The sequence below is a fragment of the Aotus nancymaae genome, unplaced genomic scaffold (assembly GCF_030222135.1).
Source record: "Aotus nancymaae isolate 86718 unplaced genomic scaffold, 86718_ANA_hifiasm-v0.15.2.pri h1tg000058l, whole genome shotgun sequence".
NCBI classification, from domain to species: domain Eukaryota; kingdom Metazoa; phylum Chordata; class Mammalia; order Primates; family Aotidae; genus Aotus; species Aotus nancymaae.
Genome location: NW_026988472.1, coordinates 47203976 through 47231278, shown reverse-complemented (window position 1 = coordinate 47231278; position 27303 = coordinate 47203976). Strand labels below are relative to the sequence as shown.

Sequence of the window (27303 nt, the reverse complement as noted above, 5' to 3'; positions counted from 1 at the left end):
TCTAAAACTGTCACAGGTCATGGTGTGATCTCACATGGGACACTGGAGAGAGGGAAACTGAAGAGATGACTAGAAAATGGAAAACATATCACTTGATAACTGATTGGATGTGAGGTGAGGACATGGGAGGACAGAAAGGCAGAAACTGACATTCAAGTACTTGGCTTCGGCAATCAGTGAACCTGGTGCCCTTCACAGGGATGGAAAGTCTGGAAGAGGATGAGTGGGGATGGGGAGATGATGAATTCAGCTGTTTTATATACTGACTCTTAAGTTGACAAGAACCTACAAAGAGCGCGAGCTTACAGTGCCACTTTTTTAAAAAACATATACATAGTTACTTTTATTATTCTTTCTTTTTAAATTTCAACTTTTATTTTAGATATGGTGGTGCATGTGCAGGTTTGCTACATGGGTATATTGTGCCCAGGTAGTGACCAAAGTACTTAATATGTAGTTTTTCAATCCACACTCCCTCCTCACTCTAGTGGTCCACAGTGTCTATTGTTCTCACGTTTATGTCCATATGTGCTCAATATTTAGCTCCAAATTAGAAGTGAAAACATGCAGTGTTTAGTTTTCTGTTCCTGTGTTAATTCACTTAGGATTATGGCTTCCAGCTCCATCCATGTTGCTGCAAAGGATGTGACTTCATTCTTTTTATGGCTGCACAGTATTCCACAGTATATATGTACCACATTTTTATATTCTAAATACATAGTTTCCGTTTAAGAAACATAGCCATGGCCAGGCACGGTGGCTCACGCCTATAATCCCTGCACTTTGGGAGGCTGAGGTGGGAAGATTGCTTGAACCCAGGAGTTCGAGACCAGTCTGGGCAACATGGTGCGATCCCATCTCTAGAAAAACATTTTTAAATCAGCCAGGCATAGTGGTACATGCATGTGGTTCCAACTACTTGGGAGGCTGAGATGGAAGAATTGCTTGAGCCTGGAAAGTCAAGGTTGCAGTGAGTCATGATCATGGCACTGCACTCTGGCCGGGGCAATAGATCAAATCCCTGTCTCAAAAAAAAAAAAAAAAGAAAAGAAAAGAAAAAAAGCCATTTATTTTCAAGTTAAGTAGTAAACCATGTGTGTGTGTGTGTGTGTGTGTGTGTGTGTATGTGTGTGTGTGTACACCTCATCTTCTTGATCCCTTCATCCATCTGTGGGAATTAAGGTTGTTTCCATGTCTTGGCTATTGTGAATAATAGTGCAAGGAACAAGGGAGTGTAGGAATCTCTCTGAGATCCTGATTTTAATTCCTTTGGATAAATATGTAGAAGTGGATCTCTGGATCATATGATAGTTCTATTTATTTATTTTTTAAATTTCTAATTTCTTCATAATAATTGTACGTATTTTATGGGGTACCATATGATGTTTTAATGCATGCATACATAGTATAATAATCAAATTGGGGTAGTTTTATCATATCCATCACTTTAAACACTTTTTATTTCTTTATGGTAGCAATACTCAAAAATCTATTTTCAAATTTTTGAAGAATCTTCATGTGTTTTTGGACAATGTGCCAAATTAAATAAGACAAACACTACATAATATCACTTATATGTAGAATCTAAAATAGCCGAACTCATAGAAGCAGAGAGTGGAATGGTAATTTTCAGGGGCTGGGAGAACAGGGGAATGGAGAGATGTTGGTAAAGAAGTACAAGTTTTAGTTATGCCAGATTAATAAACTCTGGGGCTCTGATGGATAGCGTGATGGCTATAGGTAACAATACTGAAATGTATACTTGAAATTTGCTAAGGGGATAGATCCTAAGTGTTCTTACCACACACCACACCACACACACACACACACACACACACACACACACGAACCCGGTAACTATGTGAGGTATGGATATGACCATAAACTTAACTGTAGTGATTATTTCACAATGTATACCAAATCATAAAGTTGTACACCTTAAGAACATACATCAAAAGAAAACACAGTAGAACAATGAAATGTGTAGTTTCAAAACAAATGTTTCTACTTGTACAAAATAAAGAATGCAGAGAGTAAATGGAACAGAGGTGTCTATTTGTAATAAGTCTGGGATTTCAGTGATATAATACCCTATGCTCCAGGAAAGCTTTTTTTCTGGAAACTTTCTCATAGGTGGGTGGCTCTGCAATAATAGCCAAGATACCATGCACCACTTTCAAAAGCCATTTGACCAGAACACAGGCACAGCATGCTGCCCATACATGAATTCCTGGGAATCCGGGGTAAGCCAAAGGAAAACAGTATCCAGAAGGACAGTTGCAATTTTGACTATATAAGAATCCCAGAGTATATCTGGATGGTAACACACCAGATTAACTAGACTGTCAAGGACCAGATGCTCTCAGTGTTGAATGCTGGGGAAGAAACACTCTTGCATTCTATTTCATAAGCTCCAAGCCCAGAAACAAATAGGGAAAATCTCAGCATTGCAGCAGAATAACAAAGTCTTTTATATAATTTAAACTTGTAGAGCAGATATTATTGATGCCCCACCCTTGACCTCCACCTCTGCTTGTTGAAGCCTGCCTACTGGGAACACCTGTAAATCTCTGCCTGAGGGCTTTTCTTCTGGCTCAAGGAGCAAGACCTCCTGTGCAGGGCTAAGTGGAAATACCAGAAAGTTCATGCTCTTGGAAGCAGCCCTTACCAATGACAACTGAAGTATTGGTGGGCAAATACATCAACCTCCCTGGTCCCCAGTTGGGATAACTCTGAGAGGTATTTTATACTATCTCCCAAAGTCTTCTGGCAGGATTGAGCCCAGTGGGAAAGCATATGAGTGTATGAAGTTTATTTTGCTGATGTTCCCAGGAAACACTAATAGAAGAGTGTTAAGTGAGATTGGCAAGGGAAGGAAGCCAGTAGCACAGCTTACCGTTATGGGCAACTGGGGTTCAGTTCTACTGGGGACGTTTGCAAGCCTGGGTAGAACGTGTCTCAGAGATTTCCTAGCAAAGCTAAGGAAGCCGGTGGTATTTATGTACCAATGCCCACTGGACATGTGCTGAGGGTTGATCCTGGCAGATGTGACTGCTTGGCATTTCCAGCCTTCACCATGCAGAGGCTAGAAAGACTGCAGCATCCACAGAGGCATATCCAGAGGACGACATGGGCTGGTAGATGGAAATCAACAGTCAGACCATACAGGAACAGTGAATGTTAAGCACAGAGAAGCACAAACCAGGAAGGAGGGTATCAGCAAGCAATTCCCAGTGACAGATTGGGATAAGTTCTGAAGGACGAGTAGAAGCCAGTGGGGCTTGGGAGAGAGGTGTGAGAGAGTCACAGCAGCATTGTGTGGGAAAGGTGCCATTATGAAGGGAGGCCTGTTAGGTGGGAGACTGGTTAACTTATCCAAAAGAGCAATGATGCACGCCTAGTGGTAGGGAAAGAAGGTAGAGCTGGAGAGAGGGAATGGAATCAAGAGGATGTGGTGAATGGGGGCAGAGTAAAGAATCACAAAAAGACGGAGATTCTCAGATGTCTGCCTCCAGACACCAGATGGCTGCACCATTCACAATATCAGGGACACAGAGGGACAGACCATTTATTTATGCCTCAGAGTGAGCATCACAAGTTAGTTTTTAACATGTTTTAGTTTGAGGCCTATTGGGTATCCAAATAAAAGCACGCTATGGACATTACTGGTAGGGTACCCAGAAGCAGTCCATGCTGAAGACAAATATTTCATAGCATCCAACATGAGATAAAACTAATTCAACGAGATTTTTAAAATAAATGTCTACTATGTGCCTGTGCCAGCCAATGTGTCAATCTCTAGAGACACGCAGTTGTGAATATGAAGTAAGAAGTCTTTTCCTTCTTGAAGCTTACAGCACAACCAACCATCAATGTTGGCAGAAATCACGGTGGCTAAGAACATGCTCAGGGAGAGCACGAACATTGAGAACAGAAGAACTCTGAGCAACTCCAATATCTGAAGGACAACCAGAGCAAACAAAACACTTGAAAGAAGCCAAGAACAAATGGCCAGTAAGTACCAAAAAAAAAATAAGACAGAGCCTGAAAGAACCTATGATTACAGTGCAGTTTTACTGGTCATGGTGGTGTTGTCTGTATTGAGGTGAGAGGGGGTTGCTTAGCAAAAATGTAGTGAGTTCAAGAGTTGATTAAAGATGAAAAAAGAACTAGGGATATTTATATCATAATTGTGGACAGCACAAATATTCCCTACCACCAGATAGTAAAATGTAACTGATAATTAAGTCTTATTTTGATACTTCATAAATATATATAACTTGTTCCTTAGATTGTGACATATCTTAATAAAAAAAGCAATGCTTCCCATCAGTAAAATGCTTTAAAGTTTATCAAACAAAACATATGTCTGGGTATCTGCCAGGATTCTTGGTTGCAAGCAAAAGAAATCTACATCTAACTTAAAAAGCAAAGAGGTATATTACAATATATTGAAAGAATATTAGCATTTTCTGAAGATTCAGGCTTGGAAAATGCACAGGAATCAAGGGAAGCTACATGACAGAAGTGTCTCTCCTGGATACCTGACACTGCCTCAGTGCCTGTGCAGTGCTAGTGTCATGGGACCCAGTGGCCAGTGGCCACACTGCCTGCCACTCACCTCCAGGCTACAAGCTCAGGAAGAAATAACTGATTGGTTGAGTGTATGTCATGAACCCTTGCTCTGCCCAGCTGGGGATGTGAGAGGGACTGATTATCTTCCCCCTCAACCTCTTGAAGAAGGAGGTAGGGATATGCTTCCCATACCAACTCACACGGTGGGTATTTTCCAGTTGAAGAAAGGGTTGCTAATGTGGCACTGCCAACTGTCCACAACCTAAAGGTGTGCTTATCTGCCAGACCCACGCTGGAGCACTTTACTAAACCTCTATGTGGTCAATTACCATTATCCCCAATTGACGCTGGAAGACACTGGAAATCAGGGCACTTACATGCAAGCATTAGCATTAGGATTCCCACTGAGGAAGTGAGCTCAACTCACTTGAGTGATTATGGACTCATACTTTGCCCAGAACACCAGATGTGTCTGAGTGACAGGACATTAAACAATCACTAAAGACTGAAAACCACTAAACTGGTCCACCTGACTTTATGATTATTCTTAAGTTATGAAGATTGTGATATACATTTTCATCAGCATGGTCTTGATTGAGGCTATGTGCTCCAGAAAGGGTCATGAACATGATCTTGGCTCTGAAAAGCAGAGTAGAATTTCTGCCCTGGAAAGTAGCACTAAGGTTGCTCATTCCATCCCGCTGGTAGTGGCTCTCAAGCAGCATTTAAGTCCTGAGCAGAAACTGTGAAATTCCTAAATCGATGTTCAGGCCACTTAATCCACTGAGAGTATCTGAATCCTGAGAAATCGCAAAAGCTACACTGATGAAGAGGATCTACAGATGTGAGCACTTCAGTCCTGTTTTTATAATGGTTTTTTTTTTTTAATCGACAGAGCTTCAATGTGAAAACTGTTTTGCTTCTCACACAAAACGAGGTACAAAATAACGCTCTAGAATGTGTTTTACCCTCAGTCTATTGCTGCTTTGACTTACAGATGCATGGGTGGGTGTGTATGTGCAATGTTTACAGACCTCATTTGTGTGTATGTATGTATAGAGGGGGATGCTTTAAGTACATCAGATTTGAGACATCAAGGGGTCTGTGGGTTCTGTGACTCTGATATTAGATATTATTTGTTATTTACTAACAGGAAGCTTTTACCTTATCCATATACTCAGGAAAGAGGGATGAGATTATATGTCAGAATACAGTTTATCAAGAAAAAAAGGGATGAGATTATATGTCAGAATACAGCTTATCAAAAAACTGCATCATACACAAACGTTCATTGCAGCACAGTTTACAATAGCAAAGACCTGGAACCAACCCAAATGCCCATCGATGATAGACTGGACAGGGAAAATGTGGCACATATACACCATGGAATATTATGCAGCCATCAAAAACGATGAGTTCGCGTCCTTTGCAGGGACATGGATGAACCTGGAAACCATCGTTCTCAGCCAACTGACACAAGAACACAAAATCAAACACCGCATGTTCTCACTCATAGACGGGTGTTGAACAATGAGAACACGTGGACACAGGGAGGGGAGCACTATTGTTGGGGGGAAATAGGGGAGGGACAGCGGGGGGTGGGGAGTTGGGAAGAGAGAGCATGGGGAGAAATGCCACATATAGGTGAAGGGGAGGAAGGCAGCAAATCACACTGCCACGTATGCACCTATGCAACAATCTTGCATGTTCTTCACATGTACCCCAAAACCTAAAATGCAATAAAAAAGATTAAAAAATTAAAAAATTGGCCGGGCGCGGTGGCTCAAGCCTGTAATCCCAGCACTTTGGGAGGCCGAGGCGGGTGGATCACGAGGTCAAGAGATCGAGACCATCCTGGTCAACATGGTGAAACCCCGTCTCTACTAATACAAAAAATTAGCTGGGCACGGTGGCGCGTGCCTGTAATCCCAGCTACTCAGGAGGCTGAGGCAGGAGAATTGCCTGAACCCAGGAGGCGGAGGTTGCGGTGAGCCGAGATCGCGCCATTGCACTCCAGCCTGGGTATCAAGAGCAAAACTCCGTCTCAAAAAAAAAAAAAAAAAAAAAAAAAAAAAAAAAAAAAAAAAAAAAAAAAAAAAAAAAAATTAAAAAATTAAAAAACTGCATCAGAATACAGTTTATCAAGAAAAATTTATGATTTTACTTCTGTATGTAAAATCATATTATACTTAAAGAAGAAAACAGGATTGTGTGTAGAAAAGACTGAGGTTTACACATAAGGAACAAAATCTTCTTAAAGGTGCACTTTTGTGGTCTGTATGCATAATGTCTCCGATTTGACAAGATAAAAGAGTATAATACAACAAAATGGAAAGGAAAAATTCAGAAAATTTTATGGGTGAAGCTATCAAAAGTGCTACCCCAAATTGTTGAATTATAGCTCTGTGTCCAGCGGTAACAAGTCTCATGCAATCCCATTCAGTGGCTCTATTTCAGACTGCAGTCAGCTTGGTTTGGCTCAGGCTGGTCTGTTTCGTGAAGCCCAGGATGAAAGAATAATAAGTACCTGGAGCATGCTCTAATCACAGCAATATTGGGAGACCAGAGGACAAGTCTAACCATGTAAGCATATGTTAAGACCTCCATTTGCATCATAGCTAGTAGCATTCCATTGGCTAAAGCAAGTCATATGGCCCCCAACATCAATTATTGGTGCAAAAATAGACTCAACCCACTCTAGTGTACTGGAAAAATCATACTGCCCAGGAGAGAATGAAGCACTAAAAACACAACCAAGGTATCACACTGTACAAGAATCCCATCATTTTGACTCATAAAGGGCACAGATCAAACACCCCAAACACATTTTGATGAAGAATAGTTTTGTGTAGACGGTAGACATGAGTGACTTAGTCACTGAGTTTATCAACAATGGGAAACTGCCACATAAGTCACAAAGTGGCTCAAGTTTCATGAGTGAATTGGGAGGCTGAGTTCTACAAATATCTAGAAATTCCCAGTGTCCACATGGAATCCACATACTTCATGCATAAATAGCTGCTATTTATTGTGTAACTGGGTGGAAACCTAGCCTATCTGGGGCGTCTCTCAAGCCCCACCCTCTCCAAATAAAAGTATCTGTGGGGTCTTAGATTAGGTTCTCTAGAAAAAGACTGAGTCAGGGAGTTTCATGCAAAAGGTTTATTTGAAAATCTTTTAAACAGATAAACCTATGAGAAAGTGAGCAAGGAATGATCAGGCAGAAAGAAGAGTTGGCCTGTAATACAATTGCAATGGAGGCCTCAGCTCACCCAACAAGGAGCTATGGAGCTGTGGTGGCCCTTCAGAGGCAAGGAAGCCAGGCCTTCATATCCCTAAATCAGCCAGTCAATGGTACTGGATTGCCCTTTCAGAGGAAGTATAATCTTTGGACAGCCAGTTCCCTGGGGCCAAGGACAATTCTGGTCAGAGGCATAGCTGTGAGCCTTCAGTACACACCATTCCCAGAAGCTGGGATTGAATGAGCTGTTCCTGAAGAGAGGCCTGGATGGAGCCTTACAGAATCCACTACAGTTGGTATCCACTGATCTGTTTGGGAAGACATGCTGAGTAACAGAGGGAGGAGATAAGAGTTGGTGATTGTACACAAGGGACAGGAGGAAGGAGGAAGAGAATGGATGCAATATTCTCCATTTGTTCCCTAAATTTGGGTTTGAGTTCTCTGGTTAAGACTCTTAAATTTCCAGGGGAGACTCAGTACCCAAGCTTCAGGTCAAAATGACAAAGCCTGACTCAGAGCTGGGGAGCTGTCCACTCTTCCTCACTTCTACATGGAAGCCAGCAGCAAACTGGCATATGGAGGACTGGGAATTTGGGAGTTCCTGGTGATAGAGACACTGGTATTCTGCTACAGGGCAGGTGCTGGAGAAGAAGCTTTGGAGATGGGGCAGAAGAAGAAGAACAGGGTGAATGGCAATGGGCGTGGCAGCTAACTAGTCTGTGTTACTTGTACAAGATCTCTCTGGATATTCTCCCAAATAATAAGGACACTGTTAAGATTCTACTGCCATATGAGGAAGGCAAGTATGTAGGCATTTGGGTGCCTGATGCTTTCTTTTAAATGTCTCATTGTAATTTTGAATTTCAAGAGCTTTTCCTCTAATCTGGATATCCCAAGAGGGCTAAGAAATATGATTATTTCTCCCAGAAACACTCCATGAAACTGATGTGACAGAGGAAAATCATAATAACAACAATTGAATATTCACAGCCTCCCATCAGCCCTCCAAAAAGATGGAGTCTTTTTTTATTGAGAGTATAGGGTCTGCCCTTCATTTGTATTATCCGGGTAATGGATAGAAAAGCGAACTGAAAAAATGCCCAGAGAAGAGAGTATGAGCTATACGAGAGCCAAGAGCAACCCCATCCCAGGGAGAAAAGAATAGATCCAGAAAATAAGTTGTAGGGCATGGAGTGCTATGAGAGAGGACGCTGAGTAGAGAATGGAAAAGGAAGAGAAGAGAGGGAAGAAAAGATAAGGAAGAAAAAAATTATGCAAAGGAAGTTCGCTGTGGTGAATAGGATTTGGGAGTTTAGATTCTTGAAGATTTTCAGGATGATTTGCTGTGTTATGCAACTTAATTTCACCGTAAAGAAGATAGCAACAAATACTTAAATTGCTTTTCAACTTTCAAGGAGTTTATTGAATTTGTGTTGGTTTGAATGTGACACTCACTGGACTAGATAGGAAGTGGCTTAGCTTTATCCAAGTAATACAAATGAACTGAGATAATTAATAAAGATTTGCCAAGATAAAGCTGCTACACTTAATGGAATTCCTTGTAATGGTTCTCCAACGGTTGTCTTGCATTTATATTAAATTCTTTGCTGTGTTATCTGCTTCTGAGAATCCCAGGAAGGTGCTCTTGTTGCAGTTTCCACTTATTTATAATGTGTACATGCTTTATGATCTCTCCGAAAGCAAGGTTTGTCCATGCAGATCCAAGGGTCTTAGCAGTCCTTGTAGCAAACAGGATCAATGAAACCTGTGAGAATGAATGAATGGATCCTGATGGGGTCACATCATTAGAGTGAAAATGAAATCAATGGCCAGGATCTCCCTTAGATATAGTCCAGGGAATAAATAGGGGAAAGTACAGTGGGAGCATCTTATTAGTGTGAGGACACCATTTCTTAAATTACTTTTAGGTCTCTCGAGGCTCAGTTTTACTCTTTAAAATCTTTTTTTTTTTTGAGACGGAGTTTCGCTCTTCTTACCCAGGCTGGAGTGCAATGGCATGATCTCGGCTCACCGCAACCTCCGCCTCCTGGGTTCAGGCAATTGTCCTGCCTCAGCCTCCTGAGTAGCTGGGATTACAGGCACACGCCACTATGCCCAGCTAATTTTTTGTATTTTTAGTAGAGATGGGGTTTCACCATGTTGACCAGGATGGTCTCAATCTCTTGACCTCGTGATCCACCAGCCTCGGCCTCCCAAAGTGCTGGGATTACAGGCGTGAGCCACCGCGCCCGGCTACTCTTTAAAATCTTAAAACTCCGTTTGGATCCAATAGTAAGTTTAGTCATTGTTTAATTTAGGTACCATTTTCACTTTCAAATGAAACATATATATAAGGAGTAATTTAAAAGCTTAAATACATTAGGAGGACCACTTAGCAAAACATAAATGTTGCTCAAAATGTAGTGATTACAAATTCCACATTGCAAAACCACTTCATTCAATACTTCATTCTCTCCAATCTGTTTCTTATTTCCTTCATTCTTCTGATTTCTCATAACAAGATGTGCAAATCCTTCTGCCTCAGTCAGTATTAATTTGATTAAGTGGGATTTTTTTCTTACAATTGCCAACTCATGCACTAATCCATAGTTCCCATTAAAAATTCTGGAAGCATTTTCATTGTAATCTTTGAGTGCTTAGCTGTTATAGACAGTAAGTGTATATAATAATCTGTATGAACGTATTCCTGGCAGACTACACTTTTTTGCCTTTTGCATTTTGACAACTTACAATTCTCGCCTCTTCCTGAAGTCAATGCTGCCTTACAGAGAACCTTGTTTCTCTCGTCATAATCTGTCACCTCAAGCAATAATATCAACAGAAGTCCAAAGAGATGCTGTGCAGTGACAATGTACAAATGATGAAGCTCCTCTAGAGGCAGCATTTTGTGTCTGAAATACTTTGAAAAGGCCAGATCCAGAAATAAATGGATATAAAAGGACAGATCCCTGGTAGTGATTACAGCACAATAGTTGATTCCATACTTCTTTGCCTAATAAAAAGCAAGCTGAGAAGGTATTTCCACCATTATTTAGTGTTCAGAGATGGGTCAGGTGATGTTTAAATTACTCAGGGGAAAAATTCATGAAGCTAACAGAATTATAGACAAAGTAACTGAGAATCTGAGGTTATGTTCAGGGTTTAAAATCTCCATCTTCCTTTGTAAATATGTATTTTTAAAATAGCCATAAAGGAATGTAATCAACTTCTTACTATTGGCTGCTTGGTTACTGTTAAGTTAGGGCATATATAAAAGTATATCTTGTGACAGTGACGTTATAGTCGACTTTAAATTTATGTTTGATTATAGCCACAAAGGTGGGGCAACAAATAACTTATGATCTTCTGGCTTATTTCAACCAAGTTTTGAGCGAACCAGTGCAAAAGCCTAACAGCACATCTGATACTACAGGCTTCAATGAAAAATAAGGAAAAATAAGGGGAAATAATCATATTTTGTTCTTCTTTGGGTATTTGCTTCAAAAACACTAATTTAAGAATTAAGTCTGCAATCTGTATGCAATTATATCTTGTGGATACAGCAGATTATTATTTAAGAATGTTTTTTCCTTACTGGACAAAAATAGATAAAGCCTGGTTTTCATTAATCTCCCATTTAGTACCACTATATAAATATATTTCAGTTTTACAAAGTGATAATTCATAGCTACAACTTTAGAGTAAGTAACCCTAAGGTAACCCTGCAAACATGGCAGGATTATATGAGCACAGTAACTGAAATGATACTTTACCTTCAAAAACAAATAAATTTAAGTAACAGAACAATATCATCAATGAGAAAATGATGGTTCTGGCACATTTTAGTGTTCAAAATATCAAAATATTTTTTCTGCAAAATTGGATTATGGAATGTATTAAATCTGAAAACATGGTTATGATACATTGCACATTTCCAGGCTCAAAATAGATGCCCAGTAAACTTTGACAACCAAATCTGTCACCACCATCATCAATATTATCATCATCACCACCATCATAACCACCAAGAAGAAGCATGAGGCCTTTGGAGAAAAACCCAGACTTTGAAGCTGGACAGATCTAGCAATGAGACGTCATGACTCTGCGTCCTCTTAGCTGGGTGGTCTCTGCCCACTGATATGGTTGGCTCTGTGTCCCCACCCAAATCTCACCTTGAATTGTACTCCCATAATTCCCACATGTTGTAGGAGGCACCCCATAGGAGATAATTTGAATCATGGGGGCAGTTTCCCCCATATGGTTCTTGTGGTAGTGAATAAGTCTCACGATATCTGATGGTTTTATCAGGGGGTTCTGCTTTTGCATCTTCCTCATTTTCTCTTGCTGCTGCCATGTAAGAAGTGCCTTTCACCTCCCGCCATGATTCTGAGGCCTCCCCAGCAATGTGGAAATGTAAGTCCAATTAAACCTATTTTTCTTCCCAGTCTTGGGTATGTCTTCATCAGCAGTATGAAAACAGACTCACACACCCACGTAAGGTATGGCCGAACACCTATGGGGCACCAGGAATGGCAGATTCCATTATAATTAAGAAAACAGCTCCTGGGTTGTAATAGTAGTTACTGCAATGGCTGAAAGACAGAATGCCCTGCGACTAGACAGATGTAGGTTGCAAACCTGGCTCCATTGTTTAGGGGAAGTGGGCTTGGGACAAGTTCCCCAACTTCTTCGTAGCCTTAGTTTTCATATTTACAAACTCATTAACGTTGGGTTCCACCAAAAGAAGGCCCTGGAGAAGTATGGGGATACAGGGAGTTCATGTAGGAGGTGATCTCAAGAGGCCCAAGGGAAGAAGTGACATGTGAAAAGAAGGAAAAAAAAGTGAAAAGTACATAGATGAGTCAGTTGCTGCTATGGACATTTAGGGCTCAATCTTGTCAAGCTCTCTCTGAGAAACCACAAGGAACACACCTCAGAATCACTCACTAGAAAGGAGGGGGCTATGACATTTTTCTACTTACTTCTATCCACCGTTACTTGAGGGCTGTTCTCTAAGGTGTCAAACCCTCTTGACACTTTCAGTTTGCCTCTATATATAATAAAGCAAGCTGTTGGGGTGCCAGAAGAAGCCATCAGGCAGACTTTAAGAAGGAAGAGAAGGAGGAGAGGCAGCAATGGCAAAGAAGATAATGGCAGGACCTTGCAGCGGCAACCTATCAGCATACCAAAAACTGCACACTGTAAAGCTACAGGGAATACGAGGCAGTTAGAATGGAAGTGGAAAGGGCATCAACAGCATCTGTTACACTCAGGACAATACTATTCACCTTTGCAGGAGACTGTGAGGATCAGAGATAAGGGATTTAAAGTGTCTGGTCCATAACAGGGACTCAACAAATGGGAGCAATGGTGGCAAAGATGCCCTAGAAGAGGAGGCTGGGCACTACCAAACGGAAGAAACTGCCAGTAACCCAGGCTGGCCAACCCAGTGCTCCTCCTCTCCTCTAAGTGTATGCCTCCAGGTGTGTGCAGGTGAGCTGCTCAACACAGACTGCTTACACTGTTGCTAAATTACTGGTATGATTTTTGCTTGCACTGTTGCTAAATTGTTGGTATGATTTTAGAGTAGGTTTTTGTTGAATTTGCAGAGCAATAAGATAAACCCAGCCTGTGTCATTGAGCTGCCACGTTCAAGTGCCCATGATGCCTTCCACGGGCCTGAGACACTTTGGCTTCATGGGTCTCTTCCTCCAGTAAAAAAATAAATTACAAAATATATGATCACATTGGTAGAAAGACAAATAAATTAGTATTATACATTAAAACTTTTTATTGGGCCTAAAAGGACATCTTTCTTTCTTCTGCGTTTAAAAGAAATAAAAACATTTTCATGGGCCCTTGAAGTACTGTCAGTCCCAGGCACTGTGCCCTTCTGTGCCTAATAAGTGAATCACCTCACCTCACATATATCATTTAATTCTTACAGGGACCATGCAAATGTGGTTTCTTATTCCCATTTCTCAGGTGAGGGACTGAGGCTGAGAAAGATGAAATGACCCATCCAAATTCACATAGCCAATGGCAGAGCCCTGGATTGTTATATGCACTCTGAATTGCTCCAGTGGTCATATGGAACAAGTGCCCATGCTAATGATGCTTGCTGCACTTGACAAAATCTGAAACATCACAAATATATGTAAATATATGCACACAGAAACCTATATTATACACACACACACACACAGAGAAATGTCTTATTTTGTAAACAGATTTATGAAGATGTAATTTATGTATGATATAATTCACCCATTTAAAGTATAAAATTCAGAGGATTTTAGTATATTTACAGGGTTGTACCACCATTATCACACTTAATTTTAGAATATTTCATCACCACACAAATAAATACCATCTATGTCCATTAGCAGTCATGCCCCATCCCCTCCTCCAACCTCTCCCCAGGCCCTGGCAACCACTATTCTACTTTCTGTCTCTATGGATTTGCCTGTCCTCGACATTTCCTATCAATGGGATCATAGAATATGTGGTCTTTTGTGTCTGGCTTCTTTCACTTAGTATAATGTTTTCGAAGTTCATCTATGTTGTACCATATACCAGTACTTCATTTTTATTGCCATATTATATTCCATTTTATGGATGTACCATATTTTATTTATCCATTCACGAGTGAGTCAACAGACACTTGAGTCGTTTCTATTATTTGTCTATTATGGGTATGGCTACTATAAACATTTGTGTGCAACATTTGGGTTTTAATTCTAAATATGCATTAGTTTTCTTCAGATTGTTTTCATATAATCCATTGTGGCATAAAGAGGAAAGAGCTCTACAGCTAGGGCTCTAAAACATAACTTTTCTAACTATTGAAGGGAACAATTACGAAGAACCCATAATAAAAGACACTTTACAAGAGAATATAAGACCTTGTAGGGAGTGAAATGCACCTTTAAGAAAAATAGCAAGAAGCTAGGGCATAATGTGCTTGCTAAAATGGAGTGTAAATACATTTCTGAACACAACAATGGGAAAAAGTTATCCAGCATTCTTTTCCCTTGACTTAGTGCATGACGAGGAACAAACAGAATTACTCCCGTTAGGGTAAAAGATGTAGTTGCTAAAGCTTATCTTTCCAAGGAATGAATCACTAGTTGGGATCTAGTGAAGATCTAATGATTTATATGTCCCTGCCTAACATTCACTCCACAGCTGAGAAAAAAAATCTTCTTAAAACCTTCCAAAGGAAGTGCCAATGACTTTTTTCAATTCGCACCAACAAGCAGTAAATCCCCTCTTTACAGTAGCCGGTCTTACTTCTTGCCCTTCCATTTCCACTTACAAGTTTTTCATCCTTCAAGGCTACTTACTCCATCAAGTCTCCCTGCAGTTCCCCAAAGTTATAACCATCCTTTCTTTCACGCCATATTACTGAGTGCTCAGGAGCACCAGATGACATGCAGCGACAACTGAGTGACTGTAATGTGCAAAGCATAGTGGGTAGTACCCCCTGGGGATGGAAAAGTACACAAAAAAATTCCCTCAAAGAACTTACCCTGTTTTGAAAAAGATGGAGACTAATCAACCAATCAAATAAATTTTAAAAACATTTAATATACAGAGATATACACACATTCTTGGTTGTAGGTAATAAAAATTCACTTCAAACTAGCTCAATCTTCCTAGTGTGATCACTGATAATGTGATAATGTGATCTCAATCTCACAGACCTGGAAGGGCCACATGTATAGCTAGATTCAGGAAGAAGTGAAAATCATCATAATTCCACATGTATGTTTGCCTGCACATAGCTGAACATAAAGCTGAAATGCACATTTTATGTGAGCAACAACTTCTCTCTTGTTAAATACTGTACACCCAACTGCTAGCTTCTGGCACATTGCAGATGTCCAAACTGACTAAGGTCTTCCAATCTCAATTCTAAATTTCAGAAGAGAAAAGCCAGGTTGTCATCTGGGTCAGGTATCCACTCCTTGTCTATTTTTTTCCTTTCTTTTTTTTTCAATAGAAACCAGGGGAAAGCGCGAACGCAGGCCCCCACTACCACGAATTATGCAGTCGAGTTTCCCACATTTGGGGAAATCACAGGGGTCAGAACATCCGGAGTGCAATGGATAAGCCTCGCCCTGGGAAAACCTCCTTCGTGATCATGGTATCTCCCCTGCCAGGTAAGTATCCACTTCTTATCTAAAAAGCTGTCACTTGAGATAGGAAGTACTATAAATGGAATGTTTGTGTACCCCTCAAATCTACATGTTAAAACCTAATCCTCAATGTGGTGGTATTTTGGGGTGGAGCCTTTGGAAGGCCCTAGATAGTTCATTTGCCCCTTCTGCCATGTGAGGGCACAGCAAGAAGACAGCTGTCCATCTATGAACTAGGAAATAGATCCTCACCAGATCCCAACCATGCTGACATCCTGATCTTGGACATTCAGCCTCCAGAACCATAATAAATAAATTTCTATGGTTTATAATCCACCCAATCTACAGGCATTTGTTATATAGCAACCTGAACTGACTAAGATGGAAAGAAAGAACACTTCTGATAGAGGAGAGGTCTACAATAACTCAGCATCCATAGTGATGCAACTCCAGGGTTCTTCAGTAAGTGGCATTATGATCCAGCTAGTCCTTAAACATTCTCACTCACTCCCCTTGGATCCATAATAGGTTATTAGAATTCTGGTTAAGAATTAAGAAAGAGGTAGACAGCCAAAATGTCGACTCAAATCAAGTTATCACTCCTTGTTTATGTACCAACCAACCAAGCCTACTAGCTGTAAACTTAGAATAAGGAAAGAACATTGTTTAAACACTAAAGTTTCCATTATTCAAAATGCCCATAGTTTCTTGAAATTAAATGGTTTATTTGGATTGGAAAAATCAGTGATCACGGTCTGCAGTAGATAGCTTCAGAAGCCAACAATATGATATTATCTTCTCTGGGAGCTTCCATCTACTTATCTACTCATTGCATCCCTATTCCAGAGGTTGGCCTCCAGCAGCCATGTTTTTTCCATTACATCTGACCAAACTGGAGCTTTAAACTGACCCAAGCAGGGTGAATCACATTCTTGCATCAGGGAATTGAGACTGCAAGGCTGAAGAACTGTTAGCAGGCTCTGTGAGGAGCAGGGCTCATTTGATATAACCTCTGAAGACAGGCTACCTGTTGGCCACCAAGGAAACTGAGAATCTGAGAAGGACAGTGAACAGAGAAAGATGAATAAAGGAAATGCATGGTAATGAGAGATTCTGGAATAATGCATGTATAATTCTAACTTTAGGTTTCAGCCTTCTCTGAGATCTGGCTCCATCCCTGCTTTTGATGCCCACAGACATTCCTATATACTTTCACAAAATGTCCTTTAGCTAGTTCAATCAGTTTAGATTACTAGTGACCAGAGCCCTATCTAATAAAGTTCTGGGAAGGTCTGACAGAGCTTTTTAACAGTAAATGATAAACGACAAATGTGGAGGTTTCTCACAGCATTTCTTCCTTGGAATTCCCTGTCTATAATTCAACTATAAGGCTTTTGAGCATCCGTCCCATAATACTTCTGGCAATGTAGTTTGTGACCAGGATGTCATTCTTTGGAAAAGAGAAAATAGAATCATACTCATAGAAAGACTCAATGGTTGGTGCTGTTTGATAGCTTTGGGCCAAATCCTAACTGTATTCACTCTCTATCCCCTACCCAGAAGTTCCTGGGAGAGTTACATACACAAAGAAAAATATCAAAACAGAAAACAAGGTTCTACTTTACTTTTAGCTGGGCCTTTTCCTAATAACCCCAGATGAAGCCAAGAATCCTTGGGAGGAACCAGGAAGGGTTTTGATCTGCAGACCATCATGGCACCACATCCAGGGATCCCAGAACGCTGACACATATGGTCCATGTGCAGGCACCGCCCACTTCCCTATATGGCAAATTCAGTAAACAGGACCTCTTCCATGGCCACCTAGCCACCTCCACCCCAACCCTATCCACAAGGATCTGCTGGGCAGACATGTGGCACACAAGCAGGATCACACCCCTATGCCTCTCAGAAACTCTTACTCTAGCTTTCTCCCCCAACGGTTGAGAAAGGGATTGTTTCAGTGCAGCCTCTGTATATTAGTCTTTTTTCACATTGCTATAAAGAACTACCTGAGACTGGGTAATCTATAAAGAAAAGAGGTTTAATTAGCTCACAGTTCCACAGGCTGTACAGGAAGCATGGCTGGGGAGGCCTCAGGAATCTTGCAATCATGGAGGAAGGTGAAGAGGAAGGAGGCACGTCCTACATGGCTGGAGCAGGAGAGAGAGTACCAAGGGGGAACTGCTACACACTTTCAAACAACCAGATCTCATGAGAACTCACTCACTATCCTGAGAACAGCAAGGGGGAAATCCACCCCCATGATCCAATTGCCTCCCACCAGGCCCTTCCTCCAACATTGGAGATTAACAATTCACCATGAGATTTGGGTGTGGACACGGAACTAAACCATACCACCCTGAAACACAGAATGATGGTTAAACCCTTCATGAGTCAAGGGAACCAAAGCCGAGAACACAGCTCATGAGTGACAAGTGTAGCACGTGTATTCTCGACCAGGCAATATCGCCACCGATGAGGTGAAAAGCAATTCTTGGGAGAGGTGAAGAAAACGTATTATTTTTATGTATAAAGCGCAGAAATACACCACACAAATAGATAAATAGGATATCTGTGCTATTTAAATTTCATGGGTGTGGGCTGGGGACATTAGACAAAAATGTTTTAAAAAGCTTCCTTGAGGGGGCGATGATGAAAAAAAAGTAGAGACACGTTAGAGTCTATAGTGGATGCTGTGGTGCTGCCCCAGACTCTTACTGCTGGGGAACCCATTCCCAGTTGCTAAGAACTCCTAGCTTACTCCTTCTCCCAAGAATTGGCCTTTGCAAAAAGGGACCCACCTTTCTTAGGGAGGCTATTCTCCTATTTTCTCCATTTTTTCTCTTTCCTTCATGCTATGTTCCATTTCCCAAAATGTCAAACCAGTCCATGCACTTTTTCATTCTGTACCTTTCTCAGGCCTTTCTCTGACCTTCCCATAAATGTTGTTGTGCAAACTGAACCTTCTCTTTGCATTCTCCTGACTCTTTTCCAAGCACCACTTCCATCTAAATACTTTCCATTAATTTCTATGCCTTTTCCCCTACTACTCTTGCAAGCATTCTGAGGGATAGAACCTTGCCTCATTCTTTTTTCTACTCCCAGGACCTAGCACTATTCCTAACAGGAATGAGTGTTCAATAATTGTTGGGTCAATCAAAGTAATTTACAGAATATCTTTGCAAGTTCCTTAGGCAGGTATACCCTGTGAGAGCTGAGAAGGCCACAGAACAACTCCCAGTTATTTCAAATTTGATCCACCCATTGAAAAGACCCAGTTCTACGTATTTCTGTACTCCCATAGCACCCACGGACAGGAAAACAAAACACCTAAAACATCTTGTCTACACTGTAGTCCAATTGTTATAAATAGGGCATTAAAAAAATAAGCCAAATATTTTGAGAAAATAACATGAGTACTGAAATAGCTGTACTTAAACTCAAGTGCTGAACATAAATAAAATAAAAACAATGCTGAGTTTATCTTACCGAGTATCTACAGTTTACAGAGCTGTTTTACCTACACTGTCTCTTTTGAGGCTCAAGCAGCCTAGATAACACTTAATTTTAAAGAGGATAAAACTGTTAACAATTTAAAGTGGCTCCTCTTTCAAGGTCACAGAGTAATGTATGGAGAACAGAATTCAAACTCAACCCTTCTGCTACAGCTTGGGTATAGTTTGTTTATCCCCAACAAATCTCATGTTGAAATTTGGTCCACAGTGTAGAAGTGTTGGAGGAGAAGCCTAGAGAGATGTGTTTGGGTCATGGGGGAAGATTCCTCATGAATGGCTTGGTGCTGTTCTTACTCTAGTGACAGCAGATTAGTTCTCAAGGGAATAGATTAGGTCTGGCAAGAATGGTTAGGATGGCCTGGGTTTGGCCCCCCTTTCCATGTGCCAGATTCCCCTTAGAACCTCTCTACCATGTTTTGGCACAGCACAAAAGTCCTTGCCAGTAGCCAAGGAGATGCCAGTGCCATGCTTCTTGTACAGCCTGCAGAACCATAAGCCAAATAAATCTCTTTTTTTTTTCCTTTTTTTTTTTTCAGAGAAAGAGTCTTGCTCTGTAGCTCAGGCTGGAGTGCAGTGGTGCAATCTTGGCTCACTGCAACCTCTGCCTCCCGGGTTCAAGCAATTCTTCTGCTCCAGACTCAGGTGCCCAACGCCACACCTGGCTAAATTTTTTTATATTTTTAGTAGAGACAGGGTTTTACCATGTTGGCCAGGCTGGTTTTGAACTCCTGATCTCAAGTGATCCACCCACCTCAGCCTCCCAAAGTGCTAGGATTACAGGCGTCAGCCACTGTGCCAGGCCAACCTGTTTTCTTAATAAACTACCAAGCCTCAGGCATTCCTTCACAGCAACACAAAACAGACTAACACACTTTCTATGTCTAGCCTAGTAGTTCTCAGCTAGGCACAATTTTGCCACCCAAGGGATATTTGGCAATATTTGGAAACATTTTTTGGTTGTCATAGCTGGAGGGTTACTACTGGAATCTAGTGGTAGAGACCAGAGATATTGCTAAACATTCCACAATACAAAGGAGCTTCCCACAACCAAAAGCTACCTGGTCTAGAATGTCAATACTGCCAGTGTTGAGAAACCCTGGTCTTATTCAATGTCCGAGCCATCACACAAAATTCCTTTGAGTAGACAATGTGGCTGTGAAATGGGTGTGGAGATATAAAAACTTTGGTTACAGAGTTGTGCTTCTCAATGTAAGAGCCATGAGCCACATGCAGCTATTGAGCACATGAAATGTGTCTAATCCATATGGAGATGTGATGTAGGTGTAAAATATATTCTGGATTTTGGAGACAGTATAAAATAAAGAATATCAATATCTCATTGATATTTTTATATTGACTACATGTTGATATAATATTTTGGATTTACTGAATTAAATAAAATATATAATTAACATTAATTTCTCCTATTTTTTAAATGTGGCTACTAGAAAATTTGAATTTCCAGATTTGGCTTGTATTTGTAGCTTACATTGTATTTCTATGACCATTGGTGCTATAGAGATTGCTGCTATAGAAAATAAGTAGTTTAAACAGTATAATTTAAACAGTATATTCATCATGCAAAGTAGCACAAGTACAGGCTATTGCAAAATAGTCTCCCAATTTCATATACTTTTGTGACAGGGAAAATAACCCCCCACCAAAGATGTCCACTGAACCTTTGAATGTGTTACTTTACATGGCAAAAGGGACCCTGAAGATGTGAGTAAGTTAAAGACCTTGAGATGAGGGATAATCCTGGATTATCTAGGTAGACTCAATGGAATTGTCATGGTTAACAACTGTCTGAGGCCAATGTATGGGTGGTAAAGGAATTTACCAAGATAGTAATGAGTTTAGAAAGTCAGTTTTATTTAGAGGAAAAGGGGAGATACATTTCAAGACAGCAGAAAGAAGGCTGTCTGCTACCTGCAAAGAGTCAGGGGCTGGAAAGGGAGTTTTATAAGGTCGTGCTGCTTGAGCTGAATGCTTGCAGACAGAATGCTTGAGTGCAGGTGGACCATGAGCTGAATGCTTGTAACAGGATGCTGTGGGTGCCAGTGAGCCTTCTGTGGTTTACCCCATTTCTCAAAATATTTGCTCCCCAGACTCATTTATGTTCCTGCCAGGTAATTCCATTTTTCAATTTTCTTTTGACTGCTTAGGGCTTCACGATAATCACAAGAGTCTTTAAGGGAAAGAGGAGGCAGGAGAGCAAGAGGGAAATATGATAATAGAAGCAGTGCCAGAGAGAAAATAGAAGAAAGTATAATGCTAGCTTTGAAAATGGTGGAAGGAGCCACAGACTAAGGAATGCAGGCAGCCTCTATAATAGAAGCCAGAATAGACAGTGGAACAGCTTCCTCCCTAGACCCTCCAGAATAAACAAAATACACAAACTCCTTAGCTTTAGCCCAGTGAAATCCATTTCAGACATCAAATCTCTGGAACCGTAAGCCACTAAATTTGTAGTAATTTGTAACAGCAGCAACAGGAAATTAATACAGCTTTATGCACATACACATAGATTATGCTGCAAGTTAGTTTTCCTTCAAAACAAAAGATTCTACCAAAATACATGACTCCATTTTAGTAAGTAGAACTCTATATGACTATGATTAAGGACATCACTGATAGCTAATATATTCTAGGTGTCTATCCCATCTCCACATTTATAATGTGATGCATTCCCTAAAACTACTTTACCCAATGAATCATTGTAGATTGGATTTTGCTGAGCTCATGCATGACTAATTAATTTGCACAATATGCATGGGGCCACAAAGAGAAATCACTAAAGAGAAAAAGAAGATAAAGTTATGAAATAAAAATTCAGTTGTCCTACCAAACACCTCTTACTGATAAGTAGGAGTTGAACAATGAGAACACATGGACACAGGGAGGGGAATATCACACACCAGGGCCTGTTGGGGTAGGGGGTTAGGGGAGGGATAGCATTAGGAGAAATACCTAATGTAGATGAAGGGTTGATGGGTGCAACAAACCACCATGGCACATGTGTACCTATATAACAATATATAACTGTATTTTGTTACATATTATATATTGTTATATAGGTACAACCATATATAGGTATAACAATATATAACATGTGTACCTATATAACATTCTGCACATGTACCCTAGAACTTAAACTGTAATAAAATGTATTAAGGATATTTTATCTCCATGAAAAAAATCAGTTGTCCTATATAATGAACTTGCTTCATACACAATACTATTTTCCTGTAGATAAACAAATGGATAGTCATTACCCAACCCATGCTATTGAGATCCTGACATAAAATAAAATTACTGTGAATAAACAACAATTACATAAATCAAGGAAAAGACATTTTACATAGCCACCTAAGTGGAAGTAGGAGCATAGTTGCTGTGAGTCCCTCTACCTGTCTATAATATTTAAATTCATGATTACCAGGAAAGCAATTTTTTTTTTTTAATTCAGACAATCCCTATTCACAATCCTCTGTGTTTGAGTACATAGCTAGAGAGCTAATTCTTTAGAAAATATCACTTTTCAAGGAAAGTGGGTTTCAGTAAAACTTTTTTTAAAAAACAGGAGGGATTAATAATACACTAATCTCCTTAGTAACTGAAGCTAATTTATGAGAACTATGAACTTTAATCTATTTCCAACGTTAAAAGCAGAGAATAAGTCAACCAGAAAAGTATTTATGGCTAGCTACCAAAATTAAAATTGATTATCTTTTGGGCAGAAGTAACAGGATCTTTGGATTGGCGGGAAGACAAGGGATCTAGTCCCTGTTCTGCAACCAAGGTATTGTGCAGCTTTAAGCAAGTCCTTTGGACTCTCAAATCTTGGTTTTTTCCAGACAATATTCAATGTTGGACCAGTTGTGTGTCTCTAAAGCTCTTTGCATCTCAAAAACAATCTATGCTTAACCATGAATGCGGGTTTGTTTTAACGATTTCATTTTTGTTCACGTATAAAAGGATAACTTCTAAAGACATTTAAATCTTAGGTTGTGTCCACGACAATGCATGCTGGATGACTCAATAAAAAAGGGCACCATGATTTATCATATGGTTTATTCAGTGTTTAGGTATTTTATTTCTTCACTTGGCATACATTGAAAATGTTGACATGGATTACTGCCCTCTAATAAAAATAATTTTTATCATATTTGGCCAGAAATCTGCGTGTGATGAAGAGTAGGGTCCAAATAACAGATGAACATATCAGCTTCAACAGCTTTGCCTCCTCCCTTCCTCCTAACAGTCCTCCTCCCCCCTTTCCTATCTCTCTCCAACATCATTAATCAAAACCAAGGCTTAACTATAAATAGGCACTGGAATTGATTTAACTAACTTTAACATGGAGGGAAAGGGCTGGGGTAGGTTCCAACTTGGCTACGTTTCGCTTCATTCCTGAGGATTTTCCAGCAAGGTCTAAGCCTCCTGCTGCCCTCCTCTCCCTCACAGTCTTCACTGTCACTCTGCAGTATAACTAACTACAGGCTTCCTTTGCTCTGACTTTGTAGGACAATCTCCTCATTGTCTTAATTTCCCAAATGCAATGCCTGTGCTCAATTCCAATGAGATCATACACAGAGTCATAGAGATGTCTGTAGAAATCGTTCAAAAATATCTAGTTTTATTAGTCTTATCAATACTCCAAGTATAGAATTTGGCTAAAACTAAAGCAGGTTTATGGAGGCTTTTGTTAATCACAAATAAAGAAGAAGCAAACGCATAATCAAGTCAGGGCAGTAAGGTAATAAGGCATTTAAAGATGTTGAACTACCAAGCAGTGCAATTATACAAACAACAACAGTTTTTGAAAACTTTTTTCTATGACTTCTGGTTAAGAAAGAATTTTAAGTTCATGCTGTATGGTGTCCCCCTGCTCAAAACATGCAGTTGTGATAAGTGAAATGTAACAAAAGAATACCAAAAAGACAACAACAGAATAGAAATTAAGATACACATCCTCAGGGACCAGTAATGGTGAGTGTGGCTGAAGCCACAGCCTGAAGGGTACTGAGCCCCAAATCAGGCAATGAAACAGAGAATTTTTTTATTATTCTTTAAGTTCTGGGGTACATGTACAGAACGTGCAGGTTTGTTACATAGGTATACACATGCCATGGTGGGTTGCTGCATCCATCAAACCATCATCTACATTAGATATTTCTCCCAATGCTATCCCTGCCTAGTTCCCCACCACCCTGCTATCCCTCCCCTATCCCCCCACCCCACAACAGGCCCTGGTGTGTGATATTCCCCTCTCAGTGTCCATGTGTTCTCATTGTTCAACTCCCACTTATGAGTGAGAACATGTAGTGTTTGGTTTTCTTTCCTTGTGTTCGTTTGCTGGGAATGATGGCTTCCAGCTTCATCCCTGTCACTGCAAAGGACATGAACTCCTCCTTTTTGAAATTTATTTCCCATGGGAGATGAAAGGTCCTCTACTTACTATGAAAGGCTGAAGCTAGGCTTTAGGCTTAAAGCTGGACTGGATTTGGCACCCTTTGCTTGATAAAGGAAGCTAAAATCAGACATTGCCAATTGACTCCAGGGTTTAGAGGTTTTACCACTGGTTATCAGACGACGGAGTCAGTGACTTTGTTCCCCAGAGGACATTTGGCCAATGTCTGGAGACATTTTAGGTTGTCGTAACTGGAGGGAAGTTGGCACTACTGGCATTTAGTGAGTAGAGATTGGGGATGTTGCTAAACATTCTACAATGCAAAGGACAGCCCTACACAACAAAGAATCATCTGGTCCAAAGTGTCAGCAGTGTCCTACTGAGAAATCCTGGTTTATATAAAGCTAAAAACTACAGACATAAGAAACATCAACACAGCCTCTGTCTAGACAAAGATGTGAAACAAGTTGCTACTGACCTGGAGACTGGCTCTGCATTATTTTACTCTATGGCAGGAGCTCTAAACCATCACCTAAAATGTAGTTTTGTCCTGGGGTATGGGTGGACGTCAACTGAAAAATGCCAGCCACAAAAAGATGCTCATACAGAGAGAGAAAGTGAGTGAGAGAGAATGAAAGTACATGAACAGCAAGCAAGAGACAGAAAAACACAAACAGAAAATTCACTCAAAATTAGCCTGTGAATCAAAATTCTAAAAAATTTGAAGAAATATAACACTGAAGAAGACAGCCAATATATCAATATCCAGAATATGAGTTTGCTATGATGAAATTAATTTTATAAAATAGCTTGACAAAGACTTCAAAACAAGCATGTTTAAAATATTCGGAAAGATAGATTAAATCACAGGTATAAAAATCAAACAGATTATGACACAAAATCAGCCAGAAAGGAGATAAGAAGAGGTAAATACAAAAAAATAAAGATTTGAAAAAAATTAGTGTTTTAAGATGAAAAATTAAAAGGATAGGATAATCTTTAGATTTGAGGCAGCTGGAAAGTGTTTTAGTGAATTAGATTTTGATACCAAAAAAATTACCCAGAAGCCAGAAAAAAAGAGAAAAAGTAATAAAAACTTGTAAAGAAACATTTAAGAATCATGGCAGATGGTTTGACAGTCTCTAGCTTCAAAGGCTTACTTGAAATTTAGAACCTATGTTTAGAGATTTTTTTAATGAAGAGCAGAATTTGAACATTAATATCCAAGAGTTTTCCAGAATCAGAAAAATGAGAATCCTCGGTTGAAAGTACCCTATGAGTATTCAGAAACATAAATCAAATAAGTCCTACACATAGACACATTTTAGTCAAACTTCAAAGTATCAGTCTTAAAATTTAGCAGAGACAAAAGACAGTTTGACCTGTAAAGAAGTTACTATCACACACACAGAAGAATTCTGATAATCATCAACAGAGGATAGAAGAACCTAGAGCAATGCCTTTTAAAGTGATGAGGAAAAATAACTGTCAATATAGAATTTTATTCCCAGAGAAACCATCATGCAATGTTGAGGGTAAAACAATGATATTACAAAACATAAAACATTAAGACTGTTTTATACCCACAGGCTCTCATTAAAGAACTGTGAAAGAATCTATTTCAGCAAAAATATAGGTGAATTCAAGGGAAAGGCATGAGACAAAGAAAACAATTTTGTGTTTCTTGTCAATGAAAAACAAGTGATATTGCTGTGGTAGTTAAGGTGCTTCACTCCCAGAAATGCCATGAAAAATAAATTTGGGCAAGGAAAAGCATTTAGAGACTTTAATAGAAATTTTAAATGACTAGCATAAATCAATAATATACAGAAAAAAATGTACCAAAGAAACAGAAAGACTCTTCAGAGAAATAGTTACCAAACCAGAGGGCTGGGGGAAGATAGGTAGGAGAAGGGTCTAGACCATCAAAAATGGGGAGAACTATTGTAACCTGGACCCCGCTGTGTCACAAAAATGACTGATTACTTCAACTGCTTAATCGGAAAAATAAGGGATTAAGGGAAATCAAATTTCCTTGATCCTTGATCAAAGGTGTTGGTTAATCTAAAAGGTTATTGTTATAGTATCTTTAAGCTATACTATTGAGCATAAGTGATCTAGTAGTCACAAGTATAAAATATTAACCTTGAAATATGTATATGGATTAGAATTTTTGCTGTTCCCAAGAAAACATTTTGTATTTTTCCATGGCTCTATGCCAAGTTTTTCGTAGTAAATATTCAATAAATATCATGGAAGAAAAACGTAGTAATTATCAACAACCTAACTACAATCTTAATATTTATAAGTCAAAGAACTATGTTCTATGTTACCTTTCCCATTTGCTGATAAGAATTGCAAAAGATAAGATGTGGAAAAAGACAAGGATGTCCACTTTCACACTTTTATTCAATATAG

The 27303-nt window shown here is 39.8% G+C and overlaps 1 protein-coding gene and 1 non-coding gene across 2 annotated transcripts in view; both read right to left on the bottom strand.

The window, feature by feature from the left end:
* The window catches only part of ARHGAP6 (Rho GTPase activating protein 6), a 532167-nt gene that overhangs the window by 460777 nt on the left and 44087 nt on the right, over positions 1-27303 (bottom strand). The gene's annotated exons all lie outside the window — the stretch shown is intronic.
* LOC135270017 (U1 spliceosomal RNA) lies at positions 15826-15989 on the bottom strand. Its single transcript, XR_010338244.1, has one exon. It is a non-coding gene; the product is annotated as a U1 spliceosomal RNA (small nuclear RNA).